The sequence below is a fragment of the Lampetra fluviatilis genome, chromosome 12, assembly GCF_964198595.1.
Source record: "Lampetra fluviatilis chromosome 12, kcLamFluv1.1, whole genome shotgun sequence".
In the NCBI taxonomy this organism is placed as follows: domain Eukaryota; kingdom Metazoa; phylum Chordata; class Hyperoartia; order Petromyzontiformes; family Petromyzontidae; genus Lampetra; species Lampetra fluviatilis.
The window spans coordinates 12,895,992-12,911,265 of NC_136286.1; the positions used below are offsets into that span (position 1 = coordinate 12,895,992).

At 41.0% G+C, this 15,274-nt stretch overlaps 1 protein-coding gene across 7 annotated transcripts in view; it reads right to left on the bottom strand.

The window, feature by feature from the left end:
- The window catches only part of KCNIP2 (potassium voltage-gated channel interacting protein 2), a 362,371-nt gene that overhangs the window by 70,884 nt on the left and 276,213 nt on the right, over nucleotides 1-15,274 (bottom strand). The gene's annotated exons all lie outside the window — the stretch shown is intronic.

Here is a 15,274-nt window from a genome sequence, read left to right on the forward strand (position 1 = left end):
AGAACTGAGTAGAATGAGATAAGTGCGCAAGGCGCCATGCTTAACATCCTTCTGTCTCAACCCACAATTGAATGAAATCTTCATTTACTATTGTGGGGTGATTGGGATTACATGATGATTACATAATGAAACATAAAGCATTATTGAAGGCGCCATTCCACAAGCGCGAGGATGTCCCACTGCCCTCTGGGTGTGTCCCTTTCAGACGCTGTCTTTCCGACAGACCTGTTCTTCACCTGAGGACGGCTGCTTGCGCTGTGGCCGAAACGTCGTGAGAATTGTATTCTTTAATTATGTTTTATTTTTATTATTTTATTATCTCCGTTCTACGTGACTTTATCGAAAGAACAAAGAAGATGAATCCCTGCAGTCACTAAAGCTTTACGTCGAAATTTAAGTGCGAGGCTGTTCCACTTCCCTCTGGGTGTGTCCGTTTCCCAGCGTGCACGTGGGTTAAACGTGTGCCCCGGGAGACGGGACGTGCGCATCACTGGGCATTCTTCAGTAAATATTAACACATCAGGGACTCCCATTACCCAAGAACAAAATCTTCAACCACGTATTCTCGCGTGCTTTGTTACAAGAAACACTTCGGAAGGCAGATCAAATACAGCACTTTGAAATTCACTTTGTTTATTTATGTATTCACCGTACTTTTTTTTTCCAGTGCATTCACAATTTCAGAATTTGATTCTGGAATGGTCTGAATCGCATAGTGCACATGTTTGCTGCAAACAATTATATGGTAAATTAAGCTGGTGTGCCTTATTAAAGCAATAATTTAGCAAACAAACATATTGCTTGCCATGAATAACGGTTAAGCGAATCGACCACGATGATATATATATACGCTGCCAAACACAGCTTTTTTATTATTGAATTATACCTTCATCTATTTGTAGGAAATGTTTATTATTTGGCCAAAAATGTGGATATATGAAATTAATGTACAAAAGTAATGTTAAGAAATGGGAAGAACAGTCTTATGCAGATTTGGTTTTCCTCTCTTTATAAATTAACACAAACACTCGAATTGTAAAGTTTGCAGGTCTACTCCAAAAGTAACGAATTGCCACGTTTAGTTCACGTGACAAAAACTAGCCAATTGGCTGTGTCGGGTGGTGGCGGGTGAACGATACATTTATATTTACGTGATCTAACCCCCCAAAAACGCTCTATTATCATTAATATTGGTCGCGAAAGCCTACATGTTAAAACGATCCATCACACATTAACATTCTAACATAGATTAAACAAAATATAGGTTCTAACTGGAAAATGCTAAATAAAATCCCCTGAAATATAGAAACTATGTAGCTTTTTATGCAAAGAATAAAATACTGTATTATTCGCAACAAATTGCAAAGGCAAATGATATGTTTAATAAGATATTAATGACAACGCAAGTAAACCTAACCTCTGTTTAACACACCATTTTATTACATACTTATACTTTCATTAAACTTGTGTGCAGCATGGCCCTAGAGTGAAATTATTGTACGAATGGGCTTTTTATCAATCTGGTCATTACTCACAGATATGTCCGGTGAGAAAGTGTATGAATAACATCAAGGAGACGGGGGGGGGGGCGAGAGGTATTTTATTTGATAAATGATGTCTTTCATTTTAGGAGGCACTGGGCAATCATTAAATCGGAATTACAATACTGGAAGGCATTCGGAACGCATGGAACCGAAGTGAAAGACTTTGCCCACTGCAAAGTGCAATAATTATCCTTGGAGGACCCAGGTTGGAAGGAGGTCAAAAGTAAAAGTGGTTAGGCGAAGAGGCTTGCCATTAATTGGACCATTCCCTGCTGCATTACCAGAGCAGTTAGTGACACGTGGCTTCATCGCATGTAATCAATATTAAATGACACGTGCAAAAACACTCCCATAGAGACCCCGTGGTTTCGATTAACGTGCAAATGTTGACGAACGGCATGTTGACGTCATGCACGCGGGGCGCCAATTTCGGCCAATCGTAAGCGGGGCTGAGCCATGCCCTCAGCCAATCAGCGACGCCCATTTATGAGCGTTTCGACCTCGACTGGCTTTGTTTACATTGCGTTTTCTGTTTTGGCAGTGAAAAAACAGCTCTTTTGCAGACTCAGTGACTTTTACTTATTTTTAAAACTCATAAGTGAATTCGATTAAACAGTTATTTCGGTTAACAGTCGTTTTCGTGGAACGTATTAAAACCGTTAACCGTGGGTCTCCTCTCATTCGAGACGGTGCTCACCCTGTCACCCACACAAGAGCCCTCCGCTTGGCGGTGGCAACTCCACGGCAACACTCGTGGCTCACAGCAAGAGTGCCTGGGTTTGACTTCTGACTCGGGCACCTTTCTATAAGGAGTTTGCATGTTTCTCTCCCTGTTTTGCATGGTGTTCTCCGGTTTTCCATCCCAAATAACAACAACAAAACTATACAATGTAACTCGTATTGGCCAAACATTTCAATGCTGAAAAAAAATCACATGCAAATGACTAACTTTGGCTTGCACGTAGTAGCAGCATCGCCGCCCACTGAAGCTAAACACCTGGCAGGAACCCCTTGAAAATTACTCTTGAGACTCGGTGAAATTTTCCTGGGTCTTGGGTAAACAATAATGATAAATGTCCCACTATGAGCCAGCGACTGAACACAGTATTGGGATATCCTACAATAATTCATGTTTCTTTAGTTTTACAATATTGAATGTTGGAAAAAAAACACCCCTTTACGTATATGACTTCATATGCAATCGCTGACTATATGTTGTAATTGCAGGTATAAATGGGCTGCAAAATAGTGATTTTTGTTTAATATATATTGCTTGCTCATACAACCAATCCACTATTAATAGCGTGTGTTGCTTTTTATTGCCCCCATTGAATGGTAATACGATCAATAAAAAACAGCAATGCACTCACCAGAGTATTGGAATGCTGGCAGATTGTTGCGGGAATCACATCCAAAGACCACAATCCCATCGTGCATGAGCCCTGCAGGAATCAGTTTCTGTGTGGGTGATTAAAATGTGCAAATCTCCAATCGCTTTTGTGGAAGTATAACAGGAAGTTTTCCATACAAAAAAACATATCAAGTATAATGGTGATGGAGGATTTGCCATTGAAAAGAATGTGCATTCTTTGAAAGTCAAGGAATCACCCAGAAGATAGCCCCATTCATTTAAATAGCGATGCCAGGCAGCACCTTTGAAATTAATGTGGATTGTTTGAGAGCCTCGGACTCATCAAGTTGAATCTCCATTCATAACCAATCGTCATGACAATCGCCTGGCCAGGCCTCACAGGTCCTCCCTCGGTGCCGAAACTGCATAAACAATATTGGGGTGAATTAGGCCAATTCCATGCATAAGGCATCAACCATATATTTAAATGTTGATTCTGGTTGACATGGGCTGGTTCGTAGTGGGGTTGATTCCATTTGGCCGGTACTGATGAGAATTGCCATTCAAGCACTTTTCACTCGTGGACTTTCATTTCAGTGGCGATTCCACTTAGTCGGCTAGGCCTCATGGACCCTCGTTGCCTGAATGCCAGGCCAGGCTGCAAGAAACTTTCCCCCACCCACGATTCCACAATGCCGCCTAGTTCCAAAGTCCAGTTATGAATGGTATTCGATGAGAAGACGAACAGCGATTCCAAGATAGAATTGTGATAATAGCTTAAGCTTTAATAACAAGGAATTTTACTGTACTGTCATTGTATCTGCAAATATATCTCGATGATAGTCATGAAACAAATACACATGCAAGAGAGAAAAAAAAAACCTCTTGGCAAATCAAATATAATACGTTAATAATTCAGCATCATTTTAAAATAATTTATAAAAAAATATATAACCTCGTGTGTGGTAATGCACTGTTATGGCGCAATAGCCTGTTTTCTGCGAACAAAAATTTGGGTTCATTTTTTGTTAGTGCCTATGAGGAGGCAGATGAGACAGAAAGTTCAATGTTCCTTCTACGAGATAATCATGTATTGATAGCAGAGGTGGGACAAAGTCATTGTTATGCAAGTCCAAGTCGAGTCGCAAGTCATCAAATTCATGACTCGAGTCTGACTCGAGTCCAAGTCACATGACTCGAGTCCACACCTCTGTCCAGTAGTAATAACTACGCTTTGTGAGACGGTGTAGAACCATGTTAGGAACAGTACGATCGAGTTTGTTCTGAAATAGTCGTACGGAATTGAAGGTAGTTGCTTGATTGTTTATTTTTCTTTTCAAATAAATTTTACAAAAAACCGAATTAACTTTTTATTCATTGTAATAGCTTTTACCACCGAAAGCAATACCAAATATCGCTGTGTTGAAATATTCAGTTTTGTAATTGTAAGGTGTGTCCAATGTGTCTCTAGATGAAATACCGAGGAGCGAATTTTTTTAGCGATTATTTATTTGCGTGTAATGCTCGTGGGGGCAGTAAGGGGTGGGGTAATGAGTGATGATGTGGGGGGGGGGGACTTCATCTAGCAGTGGACAGATCATGGGCTGATAGTGATAATCATTGTACTAACCAACTTTAATTGACTGCCATAACTCTAAATAGTTTCACGTTAAACGCAATATTTTACTGTGGAATGACGTTGTACCTTCTGAGTCTATCGTATCTCCAGGGCTGATAGAATCAGCAACACCAGGTGAAAATGTTACCAGGACTTTCCTACAAATCCACTGCCTCGCACTCCAATACTTGTGCAGAGCCTTTATAGATATAAGCATGGCACAATGATACCTCGACGTTTAAAAATATTGAGATACACCGCATGTGCAGATATACGATTACAATTAAATAATTGTAACTACTTATATTTTGTTTTACATGCACAATCGTAACTACATTATTACCTAATTGATGTATTCCTATGATAACTGAGTATTAAAGAATGACACTGTTTCACCAAACTCAGCTTAAGTTTTGGCCACACTGATGTCTACTGCAACTGAAGTGAAGCAACGATGAAAAGTCACCCACATGAATGGTCACCGTAACTTTGTCGCACACGCGCTTGTCCCCAGAAGAATTTAACTAGCGGCGATAACGTTGATCTTCTCGGAGGCACAAGGAGACCCTGTCACGCGGCAGTGCAAGATCCAGTATGTCGCGGGCTGATATCACACGTGAATGACATCTCCAGTAGTGCAGGAGCGTGCATGGCGTGTGCCATCACCTGCTAACCATGTGGTCAATTTAACCGAGCGTAACTTTAAGCGGTTTATTTTAAATATACGACCTCCCAAGGGAAAAAAAAACGATTTGAAATTTTATTTTATACAGCCTAGTTGCAGCCACTGCAATGCAAACACTAACCCATCAATTGCGAGTTGTAACCATGAACATAATATCGTCCCAAAGTCTCAATTTATTTGCGACTTCGGTGTTCATTCCCAACTAAATTGGATGATGCCCACTACGTACATCGGTTGATTGCTTGACATTCAAACCTAAACCATTTTGGCCGCTGCTGAGGCTTGACGATTGAGTGCCTTGGTAATTAGTTTGCATATCATTAGACCACATTGTCCGGTCGTGTGGCGGACTAGCACACGTGAATTTGCATATCCGTTTGAAGTGACAGCTCAAATGTAAAGTGAAACAATTTGCGTGTTAACCGAATGCCGTTAAAAATGGTCCCAGTTTACTTCGAACAGCGATATATAAAAAAAAATCAGACGCAATGTCATTTCAAATAAAGCCTGTGGCGTTGTAGGAATAGTATAGAACTGAAATAAACTCTTCCAGAACACTCTTCAATATCCACTGAACCAAGCTGAACTCTCGCCTAACCTCTGTACTATACAAAACTGTGTACTGTAGTTTCGTGAAACATGGAGCCAAAACCACTATACGATTGAAAATGACAATTTACCCAGTACCCTGCGGTCGTTATGGTTCTCAGTATTCCTGTATCAGCTTGAGAAACGTGAAATGTTCTAGCTTTCGCACAGCACCTATGTATGCCTAATTAACACATGTTTGCATGTTATGAAAAAAAAACATGCGTGCAGATTTTATGGCGATAAAAACCAGTGTTGGAGCATAATCACCAACTGATTTGCACTGCAATCCACTATTTATTGTTGGGAAATCAAACATAGTACAGTCCTATTGAATTTGGGCATCATAAAATATACATGAAAAAATAAACAAAGCATTTTAGAAGGTGGGTAAATGGATTATGTAACCAATGCCCCATGCCTGGGCACTGAGAGAACATATCAACTGTTTTTTCAGCCCCAGGCTAGAAAATAATATGAATAATGAAATTGATTATTTTTTGTCTTCATTCGAGGGATACTGCCATAGAAACAAAATTCATGAGCTCACTCAATTACATAAATCATTCATTCACCGATAAAAGTGCCCAAACACAAAATAAACACATACATAGGCATTATTTATAAATATTTCAACTTAATGCTCCACTCTGAAAGCACAAAGTACCTAGTCAACCACGTGTTGCGCTCACTCAATGCACATACATAATGTTTTTTATGCCGTAAGCAGTTTTCATTGCGAGTTTTTTACCTGTAAGACTTTGGCATAACCCTGCAAACGTGTTATATAACATTTGTTTTAGTACCTTTCTGCAAGTTTTGACAATACAAATTACCCCCAGGAACATATCCTAAATTAATAGCATTACGTCAATGGTAAAATAGGCTTCGGTTTACACTCTTTCTCCTAACGCAGGCGTTGAGTGTTATTGCTTTGCAAGCGTGGGTTTTCTCATGGTTACTCTGTTATTTTCACTACTTTCCATTACACATTGATGGGATTTGGCCAAACATCCGGATGTAGGATCATCCTAAAACCTAGCGAGGTTTTCCTGGCTAAAAATTGTCATCACCATCACCTCCACATATCTCTTGCTTCTACGTCAGATTTGCATGGCATTCGAAAAAACTTCCAATTGTTTTTACTCATTATGGCCGCAGACAATTACACGTAATTCTTGTTGCTGCTGCGTTCAATACAAATTAACTTGCAGACACTAGAAAGCCCGTGTGAATGAAACCACTCCATCATCTGCACGGCAAGAGTGTAATTTTGTAAGACGCACCCTGGTACGTCAGAGCTGACGAATACCTCTGAGCTCATATTCTTAGGTTTTTTCGGTAAAGTCACGTAGGTAAAAAAAAAATTAATAAACGTAAAATAAAATAAAAATCACGACGTTTCGGAGGCAACACAAGCTTCCGTCTTCAGGTGGAACCGTCACAGCCACGACAGCTGTATCAAGTAAATGAGAGATTACAAGAGCTACCACTCCGTATATATAATGGTTGAAGAGGGGAAGGGCCAAGTACGGCACACTCACTTTCAAGTTGTTCTACAATGGGAGGTGGTGTCCCTTCTATCCAGAGCGGAATCCATCGTGGAAAATAAAGGTCTCATGCTGTGCCCAGATATTAATAGCACGCAGATACAGATGCTGTTAGCAAAGAGCCACACATCAGAGTCACACCCGATATAAGAATGACAATAGTACGTGAAATGGCAACTTCCCCCCACCCCCTCATCCACAGGCCTTGATGCAGGCTAACAAGGCGACAATGGACACGCATGCCGTTTGCGTGTGCCATTCTTTGACCTGCATTTACTCCTTCACGTGCACCTAGCTTGGCACAAAGTGACATCACCACCACTTATAGAAGCTGTTTGTTGTGCATTATAGTCTTCGAGGCAGTTGCATATTGAGTGGTTAGTTCTTCAATCCTGCCAAATGTGAATTGTATTCCTCGCCCTGCAACGTACCATTGGCAAGTGATTCAGCACCTCTGATTAGCACGGCTGGCTACGTACGGGTGTGCGAAAGAAGATCAACAAACATACATCTGAACCTCTTCTGAGCCACTTTTGATCAATGCAGCCTAAAAATAATACCTGGGCGCGTTTCATAATTATTAATACTAATTTACATTTATAAGGCGCAATTCATCCAGGGATCTCGGTGCGCCATACACGCAGTCAGGAGATGTGAACATTTGTCTACATCAAAACCCATGGACGGATGCTGATCATAGCAATCCATCACAGCTGCGCTGGCCTTAAGAGGCACACTTGTTAATAGCACACGCTTGAATTAGCCGGTCAATAATTCGACGTACAGAGAATTTTGTATTTGCGTTCAATGTGCGAGCAAGTGATGTGTGCATGCGGTTTTTACTACACAGCACGTGGAGAAAACAGTGTGTTGAGTGCACTATGAGTTCACATCGATATATCAAGCAATGATAACTCAGTCTCTATACAAGGACAATTAACGAAGGGACACATTTTATTAACCTATAAAAAAAAATCATTCGATATACACTTCGTATAAACAAAAAGCACACTCTGTTGTATTTTTCTCTCTCTCTTAGGTCAAGATAACCTTAATTCTAGATTTGAAGCTTTCGTGACTGCAAGGATTCATACTCGGTAAAGTCACGTAGGTAAAAAATAATAATAATAAAATAATAATAAATGAAAATAATTTAGTTAATAATAAATGAAAAAATTTAGTTATTTTCATATTATTTTATTTTATTATGATTTTTTACCTATGTGACTTTACCGACAAAACCTAAGAGTATGAATATAACCTATCTGAAAATAGCACAAGAAGATTTAACAGCAGTAGATTAATGCTTCAGCAGTGCAAATGCCACACACTTCTTTTCTCCCATAAGGTAAATATTAAGTGTTTGAATGTTTTCTGAGAAAGGGTTTATACCCTACTTGCTCAGAATGCAAAGCTGTCGTTTACTGTAGGTAAAAGCACATTAAAAATTTGGCAAATGTTGTGCCTAAGCAGTGTCTAAATTACGCATTATTTGTTCCCACAATTCCCTCAATGAACATCTGACATTGTGTGTTTCTTTTCAGTAAAGCTGTTACCGTAAAGCCCCAATACGCACCGTCTCAAGCTGAACAAATTATGGGGCCCAATTCGTGTTGCTGGCTTTGGCCGCCATTCTGGACGATTTTGACCGATGACCACTTTCGCATTAACAATAAGAAACATTCACCAAAATGTAATTCGTGTACTGCTCATTCCATACACAAAAATAGAAACATCCCAAAACAATCTGCATGGCTGCCTTGTTTATCAGTCCGCGTTGGAGCCATACATCGAGGTTGACAAACCGCACACAAAATGAGGCGTGACGTGGATAATCAAGATAACGTATGCTTACCATAAATATAATGTTCGCTGACAAAATAATAATATTGTGAGAAACTTGATATGGCACTGGCAGTATTGCGTGTCGTTAGATGGCACCATCACTCAGCGGCAAGCAACACAGTCTGCTGCCCAGTGCGTCAGCTGCATGCGCATGCGGTGACGTGAACACGGCCTCTTCATGCCAATTCCACCTGTTGCCCCGTTCGTCCACAATCGCAACGGGAGCCTCTCCAAGGAGGCTTTACATTCAAATAAAGACACCATGAATACACATTTCCCATTTTATCCTCTTAGTTTGTTTTTCTTCCAAGGGATTTAACAAAACGTGCAATGCCAGCCACCTGTCCAAGAGAATATTCGATGGCAATATTGCAATCGGGATGGCAGCCACAGGGTAGTGGTTCGCACATGCTGGACTTGCAATCCACAGGATCGCAGGTTCGATCTCCAGGCGCGGCAGTTGAAACAATGGGAACATTATTAAATCCCTACCGCCGTCACTCTGTCCACTCAGCAGTACAAATCGGAAGGCTGCATTTGGTTGATCAACAGGCTACTTGCGGTGTGGTTAGAGTGTGGGCTCTTCCGACCTCTCCAAATACACCTGGCATGTGTGGAAGAGTAGGCCCATTTCCTAGAGGTGCTCTCAGGAGCGTGTTCCCGTGGATGTCGTGAGCAAGTAATGTCAGGGCTGCACCTTCATATTTTTTTAACTGCATTTTTTCTCATATTTCGTAGCCCTACGGGCCTTTTTTAGGCCTGAAATTTAATGTACCTTCATCGCTTGACCAAGGTCATTGTTGTAATGTAGACACTTTTTTTTCGTCTCCCCTACTGAAATAAAGTCGGTGTACTTATCTTAACCCTTCCTCCCAAACCGTAGTAAACACAACAGCGAAGTTGTAACCGGCAAAATGGATTCGCGAAAAGAGAAGAATAATGTCGTATAAACACACCGGTTTTTATTTAATTTGGTAAAGTGAAACTGCATAATATTTCAAATATTGCATGTCGGTTTTGTATAGATAGTATTGCATTACAATACTGTGGTGCCTTGCGTTTGGCAGGTGGATTTTTCACACGGGAAATGATCGTTAATAATGCTGTTTACAAGTCACATTGTGCCCTCACATTTTATAATTAATCTTGATGTAACGATAATGTATTTGGTTGCGTGGTGAAATGATGGTTCCATGAACGATTTGTGAACAATCTCGAGGAAAATGCGACCTTGCTTTGTCAACGAGGCTTCCCAATTAAGAGGGGCAGCACATAGGATGACGCACCAATGACTCATGGAACTAGAATGACGAACGTAATTCGGGCATCTCTTTCTCAAGTATTCTCGGGATTACTCCAAGTAAAAATTATAATATATATACCCACCACGAATCCACGATTGTGAAGAATCACACCGCATGCATGAAGATGTTTTAAACAACTCCTATATTAGAGCTAAACACACGTTACACTTGCGTAATGGGAGAATGCAATGCAATGGTTGGCAAGAGGAAAACGGACGAGAGGATGATTGATACGTTTTGGCATAAAAATGCACAAAGAAGCATGGAGAGATGCATGCTGAGAAGTACACTGAGGCAGATAAAGGTTCAGAGGACAAACACAATGATGGCCATTACAGTGGCAATTAATGATAGTAGATGGGTTTGGGCAGAACACATCGCAAGTTGAGTGGCGGCCCAAGGAATACAATCACCGCAGAGATGGGGTAATGGGAATGGTTCACGTAAACTAAACAATTAACTATTTTTATCTTACCAGGTAAGGCCGACTGAGCTATATAGCTATTTTTCAGAAGCGACCTGGCCACAAATTATAGCTCAACGAAGTGGCTTATGTGGAAATTCATTTCAGTCAAATACTCTAAATGCACGTCTCTAAATCTAGAGGAGAAAAAAAGCCAGAGGCCCCAGTGAAAAATCAATGCGACCACCGGGAAAGACACATGCAAACTCCAAATATACAGGCGTCAGTGTCCGGATTGAAGCCACGACTTCCTGCATAGCAGGCAAGGTAGTTAACATCTCGCCACCAGACGCAGGAGTGAGAAATGGTGGCAGTATTGGACCGTGAGGGATGGCAATGGTGTGATAACGTCCTTCGTCCAGCAGTGGATAGACAATGGCTGATGACAGAAAATAAAAAAAAATGCACATTTAAAACAGTGTTTGAGTTATCTGTACTATATTTAAATTAATATTTAAAAACATTTCTTCCTGGATTTTAAATCAACAAAGGAGCATTTGTAATTCTGATATTTAGGATTCATCACATTGCAGTGTTTTAAATATACATGTTTACGTTAACTTGCAAGCGTCAAGTTTTACTAATAAGGGAGACGTTGATAAACTACAGAAACTGCAAAAGTTAATTTGAAAATGTCCTTTTGATAACAACAAGTACCATGACGCATAAAATCACCGAATCGCAGCCGAACGGGCTCAGTGACCCATCGCAGTGCATAATCGGCTTAGCATCATTACTTCTTGTTTGGTGACATTTTTTTAACATAGCAGGGAGTCATATAAACTGCGGCATAGTTTAACTAAAACCCCCCCGAGGGTTATAAAAGGAATGGTAATCCTTGAATCGAATTTGTGAAATCTCGCATGGTTGTAAACATACGACATTCTTGTATTGATGTAATTGCACGTGTACCTGTTTTGGTTTGACAAATGCAAATGTCGTATAACACAAGTTGTACATGTATTCTGCTTGCGAAAAACCACCTAAAAGTTATCGTTTTAATGGTCGCATTTTTACGTGGAGTCAAACTATTAAGAGAAGGGTTTGCAATCAATAAAACAGGGGCAGACGTGGCAATTCGTTTTGCCACAAAAAATCCTTTACATTTATCGTTCCCTACTTAAGATGATGGTCATGACCGTGTTTTAGTACAACGAGCACGTGTGAATAAAGTGCCGTATAAAAAACATTATTTATTACATCAAAATTCCACACGGTGGCAGAAATAACAAGTGCGTCACATGTTCGTACAGCCTTTTGCTCGAGCATAACAAAAAACACCGTGAACCTCATCAACATTGCACTATTCCTATCCGATGCTTAATTCCCATCAATATAAGAATTTTTGGGAATCGCAGTATCTTTTTTTTGGCGTGCAAGATTTAGTTTCAACGATTGTATAGTGAAACAAATTGACGAATATAACTCAAAAATTGAAACAATTGCAAGCCATTTTTTTACGAAACGGGAAATGTATGCAAATTGTACAAATAATGAGTACGCAGTACAGACTATATACCGTACTATTTTGCGGAAACATGTTAAATAACGTCTTGTGTTGCATATGGATTGCAAATTGCACATAGGGAGGTAAAAATGTCCATGCTTCTTGCGAGAGAAACATTTGTCAGCAGTCGTCAACCGTGAGAAGTTACACGTATTGATTTCCTTCGCTCGCCATCAACAATCCACGACTTTCCATGATTTGGGGGTCACAAATTTCATTCATGAATCCATTCTCTCATTTGTGCAGTGCCGTTTGTATGTTTTGGTATTTTCTGTCATTTGTACGCTAAGAGTCGAATAATAATTTGAAGATTATGCTCGTAGTGATATGAAAATTTTTCACAGCCCTTCATTACACGTGTTGCACACTCGAAATGAAGGACGTGGGCAGATGCTCCAAATCGAGGGCAAGCACATTTATTTATTGCGGTTAATATCAATCTTGGGAAGAACAGCACCGTCACTCTGTAAAATGCAACAACACGTGTGTTACAACCAGCCTTGCTCCCGAGCCGCCATTAACCATGTGACTGGTCTATCCGCGTGGTTATTCATTAACCCTTTCTCTTAAACCCAATTTTACTACTGATAAACCATCTTTGTCTTTGACAATCACATTTGCACATCATTATTCGACTATTACTTTAATCCTAAGCTGTATGTCTATCTATACTATCCACTTATATCGGTATCTTACACCCATTATATGTACTGTATGTGTACAGTATACGTACTGTATATCACCATTGTACAGCTTACTACTTTACATGTGTTCTATTCTCAATAGCATTGCAAGTAGTTATATTCTGGGTACATGGGCATGGTTATAGACTAAACAGTATTAGAGTTAGAGAATTACAATGACAGTAACTAATTACAGTGGGTCATCCCTTTACAATGCACAGTGCTGAAACGCCTCTAATTGCATATATCACAAACTAACAATTCAAAGCCAAGCTTAAAGTCTAGAACAAGTCTAGAACATTTATGTAACGATCAAAAACAACCTTTGGGTCCTTTACCTGTAAAATGCAACAACACGTGTGTTACAACCAGCCTTCTCCCGAGCCGCCATTAACCATGTGACTGGTATATCCGCGTGGTCAATCAATAACCCTGCCAGCCACCTACAGGCCCGACTCAGTCATCACATGCTGCTGTACACACATGCATTGATGCACTGCACAGCACATCAGGACTTTCACAGAACCACACTTTACTCCCTTGCTGCACAAGGACATACTTAAAAGAGTGATCCATTCCTAATGTGCCACACACTACTGCCAGATGAAAGCCTCCCGAGGTGGGAGATGATCGCCTTCAGGCAGCTCACCTGTTCAGTGTTCCATCGCACGGCCAATACCACTTTACTGTCATCTTATAGAGATGTATATAGTGCCTTAGTGCAAGGCGCATTACAATAATTATAACATTGTGCAATACATTATAGTGGTTAAAAGAAAGAGTACTTTTGGAAATCGTTTATAACATTCGATTTCAAGTAACTGTATGTGTACATTTCTTCTGAAAAACGGTCCTTGTAAGTGCCAAAAGACCAGCCACAGAAGAGTAGGACCTGCATTGCTGTTTCTCAGTAGAAGTTTGATCATACTTCACCACATTGGTCATCTAAAGTTGGGTGGCTCACTGGACGAGGCTGCTGTATGTATGTTGAACTTATTTCGTGATAATCGGAGGATGCTGAATGTGTCAGAGGTCAAAGCGCAATGCTGCACCGCTGACATCCTGAATTCACATCCAGAGATTTCAGCCCGCCTGTGATTCTCAAGCGTAGCGAGTTTATGGGTTCAGCCGGAACACCACTGAGTGCACAAACCATCACATAAAGTTAGTTTTTGGTACTTCATTTGGCTATATTCCAACTCTTGAGGATATTACTCTCTGTGGCAGTGGGTGCTGCCACCTACTGTGTGAAATAGAGGTCATTTGAAGACATTTCAGAGGTAGCTCTGTGACATCCACTTCTGCGGGCCGCTCTCTACGCTGAAGGGTTGTGTGCTTCGTCTCACGGCATGACGCCGATACCACTCACCGCTGATCTCAGCCGTCATCGACTTGTGCACAAATTAATTACATTGTAAACGCAGCAGTCACTTCTAAGTGCACGATTCACAATATGAATGATGAGACTAAGAATGTATTTTAAGTTGATTATTTTACGCATTCCCAGCAAAAGGTACAAACACTGACAAGGTGTGTGTGTGTATGGTTGTTGTTGTTGTTGTTGGTACAGTAGGGGGCACAGGTGGTGCATCAGCCAGTCATCTCGGTCATCTCGGTCAGTCGACCCGTGGCACCTGGGTCAGCCCCGTGACCTCTTGCCAGCGGGCGTTTGACACTTCACGTGGCCTCAAGGTGCACTTGGCCTGGCACAAGCGTCGTGGTGACGTCACCGCCACTTAGTAGCGAATGGCGGTTGTTGTTGTTGTTTTTGGTGGAGGTGGTGCACATTTGCAACTGGGCTCAGTCTCTCAACCTGTTGACACTTCCCAGCTTTTGTTTTTGAGCGGTCCGCTGTTGAATCCGGCGGTGTTCGTCACAGAGACGATGCTCGGCAGCTGCGCTACGCAATAAAGCCGGGCCCATCATTCGCGAACAGTCAGAAGCAATTTAGTGGCGAGCGGCTTTAGTCGCGAGGCACTGGTGACAGAGCAGCCTGTCGACACAAGGTGAATGACCTCCAGATGTCCCAAAACGCTGCAGCCATCTACTTAGCATCAAAGGGCTTGGACTTAATGTTGTTTTTGTTGTTGTTGCTGCTGCTGCTGCTGCCGATGGTGACTCTGGATGGTTCAAACC